Genomic DNA, 6,000 nt, shown 5'->3' on the forward strand with positions numbered 1-6,000 from the left:
CAGAAACCAATGAGAGGTTTCCCCAAAAGTTTAACCTATAACTACCACTTCATCTAACAAGTCTACTACTAAGTATACTTTGAGGCAAAAGAAATCAGTCCATGCAAGAGGCATCTGCCATCCGATGTGGGCTGCAGCACTATGCACAATTGCCAAGACAAAGAATAGACTTACCTGCCCATCCACAGATGAAGGGATACCTGGTGGATGTACACAAATAGAATCATCTTCAGCCAGAAAACCAGAATGAAATTTCATCATTTCGAGCCACACTGTTGAACCTGGAGGACATCATAGTATATGACCTAAGACGGGAAGAAAAAGAAAAACTAATGTAGAATCCAAAATAAACGGCTTTATTGCATAGGTCTAGAAAGCACAATAGTAGTTACTAAAGGTTGGAGGGAAGAAGGGGCACGGGCAGAGATCAGAAATAGGCAGGCACAAAGTTACACTTAGATGAGAGGAATGAATTGTTTCTCACTGTTCCACAGCCAAGTGACCAGAGGTTAACACAACATCACACCCTTTTCACAAAATCTGGGAGATTCCAAATGTTTTCACCACAAAGAAATTAACAACTGTTTCTGATAATAGAGACTCTACATATCCTGATTTTATCATCCCTCTGTGTCTGCATTAATCAAAATGCCCCACTCTAACTCCCTCCATTGTATACCTTTACTATATGACCAACCTTTTAAAAACTATGTAAATACGCAATGCTAAAATTCATGTGGACCACAAAACACACTGAATTTCCAAAGCAATCCTGAGAAATCCAAACTACCTCAGTTGTGTCACACTTCCTGATGTTAAATTTCATTGAAAAGTTAGGAACCCCATTCCACACAGAGCAGTGGAACAGATTAGAGGACCCAGACGTAAACCCTCACCCCTAACACCATCTGATCTTCAACAAAATCCACAAAAATAAGCTTTGGAGAAAGTACTCTCTCCTTTCAATAGATGGCACTGGCATAAATGACTAGCCAGCTGCAGAAGAAAAACAGTGGGCCCCGTGTCTCACGGTGTACAGACATAAACTCAAGATGAATGAAAGATGTAAATGCAAGACCTCAAACTATGAAGAGCCTGCAAGAGAACCTAGAAGCACCCTTCCTGACAGAGGATCTGGCACAGCATGGATGTGCCTCAGTCTCCAAAAGCAAGTGCAACTAAAACAATTATTGCTCAGTGGCACCTAATACACAAAAGAGCTGCTGCACAGAAGAAATGACCAACAGAGTGAACAAACAGCCTGCACAATGAGAGAAAATGTTCCCACATATGCATCTGATGAAGGCTAATATCCAGAATCTACCTTAAAGATATTAAGCAAATAAATCAGGAAAACGAAAACTCAGTGAAGAAAGGGCAAGTGGTATGAAAACATGCAGCTCAAAAGAAAGCTTTCAGCAACCAACAGACATGACAACATTTCTCTACCTCAGTCATCATGATAAAAAGGCAAAGCAAAAGGCCCACGAGATAGTATTTCACACTGGCCAGAATGACGATTAGGACACAGTCCACAAGAACGAATGCAGGCGAGGCAGAGAAGAGGGACGCTGTTCTGCTGCTGGTGGAAATGCAAACCAGTTCAGACACCATGGAAAGCAATGTGAGGATTTCTCAAATGACTTTCTCCACATCACTAATACTCACAAAAACATCCATGAAAACCATGCTAATATTCCGTCTCCTTCCACTCACTATGAATATTACCAAAAACAAAACAGAAATTTTTGAAGGCGCCAGCCAGTGTAGACTTACAGAAAGGTAACCTCTTCAACACTATTGGTGGAGGTGTAAACTAGTACACACACTATGAGAAACAGCAAGAGGTTCCTGAAAAGCTTCACAGTACAACTACCATGTCAGCTGGCAACCCCACCACTGGTTCCACATTTAAAGCAGTTGAACTCTCTGGGCTGAAGAGAGCTATCTGCCTTCCAAGGGTACTGAAGCACTCGTAACTGTGGCCAAGGTACAGAACCCACCTACCTGTCCACACACAGCTGCAGGGATGAAGAAACCGCCATACAGATACACCACAGAGTATGTTCCAGCCATAAAGCTTCGGGAAATCCTGCCATCTGCAGCCACATGAAGAAACCTGGAGAACATCAGGTCCAACAAATGAGCCTGGTAGACAAAGTCCCATTTCACACGATCTCAAGCATGCAGACTGAAAACATCTTCATCTCCTAGAAGCAGAAAGTTCAATAGGGGTAACTAGAGGTCACTGGGAAGATGGAGAGGGCCTGAGAAGGAATCAGTAATGGGTAAAAAGTTACCCTCAGATGACAGCAATCAATTCTGGTACTCTATTCCACAGCAGGGTGACTGGCCTTAACACAAACATATTATATGTTTCAAAGCAGCTAGAAGAAAATATTCTGAATGTTGTTACCACACAAAAAAATCATAACTATATGAGGTAAAGAGATGCTAAATAACCCAATTTGATCATTACTCAACATACACATGTATCAAAATCTTCCCTGAATCCTCTCATTATATACATTGACATATGGCAAATGGTGTTTTAAGATATATAAAGAAAACAATGCCAAAACTCTCATGGAAATGTGAAACACCCTGAATTTCCAAAGTTATCCTGAGAAACACAAACCATGTGGCAGGTATCACATTCCCTGAGTTCTAATTAAATTAAAATCCCTAATTAACCAACCCATATGTTACTGATAAACACAGAGAAACACAGACCAGTGAGCAAAATGAGAGCGTTCAATAATAAACACAAATTTATATAGAGTGAACACATTTTTCAAAACACTACCAAACTGACACAATGGGAAAGGTTTTCAAAACTAGGTATCCATATGCAAAAGGATAATTCAGGGCTCTTATGGTATGAAATACACAATAATCAACTGAAAAGTATAAAGATTATACACAAAACTTGCAACCATAAAGCTCCTATAAAGACAACCTTGAGTGTGTGTACATTTATGGCAACTTGGATGTATGCTCACGATTTGCAAAAAACAAAAATACAAGGAAAAGAAAATTATCGACAATGGACTGCTTTGGTAGTGATTTTGTTTTTTCTTGATTAGTAACCAACAGCACAGCTAACCAAGAAATTATACACATGTGGGGCCACGTCAGACTGAAGAGTTTGTGCCCAACAAAGGAAACAATGAACAAAATGAAAAAGCATACTAAAAATTATAAGAAAAGTTTGGGCAAACATTCAGTTGGATAAGGGGTTATTTTTGAAAAGATACGAGCCAGTAACACTACAAGCTGGCCAAAAAAAAAAAAAAAAAAAAAAAAAAGGCAGAAAAATAACCAAACCAAATAACCTGAAGAGATATTTGTGCAGACAAGAAACTGATGCAACATTTGCAAAAATGTGGTTACTATTACTACGCATGAGAAAAATGAAGATCAAAGCCACACTCAGATCTTATCTCACTCCAACTAGAATGCACATTACAAACAGATTAAAATATCTAAAAAGACAACTTCTAGTATGAATTTCCACAAAGGGGAACTGTTTGTGGAAACGTAAATTAGTATTAATGCTATAAAAAACAGTTGGGGGTCCTGCAAAGAATAGAAAAGAAAAATACCATACCACCTACCATTCCCACTACTGGGTATACATTCAACCTACCTGTCCATCCACAGATGAAGGGATCAAGAAACTCTCATATACATACACTAGGGAATATTCTTTGGCCACCAAAATGAACCTGGAAAACATTATGTTAAATATAATGAGCTGGGCCAAGAAAGACAAACACTAAATCTTAAGATGTCTATCTTAAAGAGGTAGAAAGCACAATATTGGTTACCAGGGTCTGGGAGATAGAGGGGGAGTAGGGATTGGTTATGGAAGCAAAGTTCTCTTCTTAACCTTAAAGGAATAAATCTGAGTGTTCTCCTCCTCAGCCTGGTGACTGGAGTTAACAATATTATATTTTTCAAAAGAACAAGAAAGGAGAATTTTGAGTGTTCTCTCCACACAAAAATAATACCTTATGAGGGAATAGAGATCCTAAGTACCCTGATTTGATCATTACCCAACCTATACATATGAAAATGTACCCCTAATTATGCACCTTTATGTTGTGATAAAAAATTAACAGAAATAAATACATATTGCTAAAAACCACAGGGAACCATAAAAGCAATTCATATCTAAAGGAATCCTGAGAAATACAGTCAAAGTGAGGACCCACAATCCTTGATATTAAATCTCACTGCCAAGCTGCACTTATGCAGCCGATATATGGTACTTGCATAAAAACAATACCTAGAACTGTGGACAAAAACAGGGAGGACAAAACAAGATCAACACAAATATGGACACAGTCAACTCACTTTGATAAAGACCACCACAGTGTGGAAGGCAGAATTGTTCAATGAATACCTTTGAGAAAAATGTTATCTGGATGCAGAAGAGAGAAACAGGACCCTGATTTTACATAATATATGAAAATCAACCCCCACATCCCCCGCAAAAAACAAACAAACAAAACCCTGAAGACCAGAGCAAAAGACCATAAACCACAAAATGTTTTTAACTAAAACACAGGTTGAGCATATATTCTGGGTCACTTGAATCTCTGCTCACCTTGGCAAAGAGAAAAAGAAACAAACACCCTGGAAGAAAAACCTCATTGACAAATCAATGCTTTGTCATCGATACGTATTTTCTTATATGGGTGACCAAAATTACATGCATAAAACACAAAAGTAAACATGGACTACATCAACCTGAAAAGTTTCTGCACAGCAAAGAAACTACTTTCCAAACAAAAAAAGCATCCTATAGATTAGGCAAAAATTTCAGGTAATCATGTAATTCATGAGTTGTCATCTAAGGTGTACCCAAAAAACACTACAAAGTAGCAAAAGAATCTAATATTTCGCAAAGGACCTCAACAGACAATTCTGTGACATAAAATCGAACAACAGACAAAAGGTCCTCAAAATTAACGATCCAACAGTTAACTAACTGCATGTGGTTTAATTGAAAACCACACACAGATAATCTCACACTTACTGAATATTCCTAGAATGTTTCTTAAAAATACGAGAGGCCAGGCTCAGTGGCTCACGCCAGTAATCCCAGAACTTTGGGAGTCCGAGGCAGCAGATCACCTGAGGTCAAGAGTTTGAGACCAGCCTGATCAATATGGAGAAACCCCGTCTTTACTACTGATACAAAAATTAGCCTGGCGTGGTGGCGGGCCCCTCCTGAGTAGTCCCAGCTACTCAGGAGGCTGAGACAGGAAACTTGCTTGAAACCGAGAGCGCAGGTTGCAGTTGGGCCAGATGGCACCACTGCACTCCAGCCTGGGCAAAGTGAGATTGTCTCCAAAGAAAAAAGAAAAAAAAAAGGAAAGAAAAGAAACACGGGTATGGTTTTGGAGAAAAGAAATTCATACACTGTAGATGAAAATGAAAATCAGAATACACACCACAGAAAACAGCTAAATACCTGGAGACTCCTCAGAGAATTGACACTACAGATGTCCCCTGCTCTATGGTGCTCTAGGGAGGTCTTTCTAAAGTTTCTGAGACATCAAAATAACCCTGGACCTCAGCTCAGAAGCCCGTGGGGCTCGGAAGGTCCCAGGTCTTGCGCTTCACCGCGGCCTCTGGGCCAGGCGCTCCTATACGCTGGACACGGGTCACACACCGTTCCCGGCCAGGGTGTGGACGCTGGGGTGGCCAAGATCCCACAACCGCCGCCACGCCGACTACTGGGGCCCAGATGCCCACAAGGAGTCAGGGCCCAAAACCGAGCGGCGGGGAAGGAGCAGGGAGGCTCGGAAGGTTCCTGGTGGGGTCCATGCCCTGCCACTTACCGCGGAGACCTGCCTCCTGCTCCCCCCATCACATGGAAGCCACCACGGCTTCTCCGAAGCTCGCTGGGACCGCGCCGCCGCTTCCGGACTCGCCGCTTCTTCTCGCTGGGACGCCGACTCCTCTTCTGCTCACTAGGACTACGCCGCT

Source organism: Aotus nancymaae, unplaced genomic scaffold, assembly GCF_030222135.1.
Source record: "Aotus nancymaae isolate 86718 unplaced genomic scaffold, 86718_ANA_hifiasm-v0.15.2.pri h1tg000131l, whole genome shotgun sequence".
NCBI lineage: Eukaryota > Metazoa > Chordata > Mammalia > Primates > Aotidae > Aotus > Aotus nancymaae.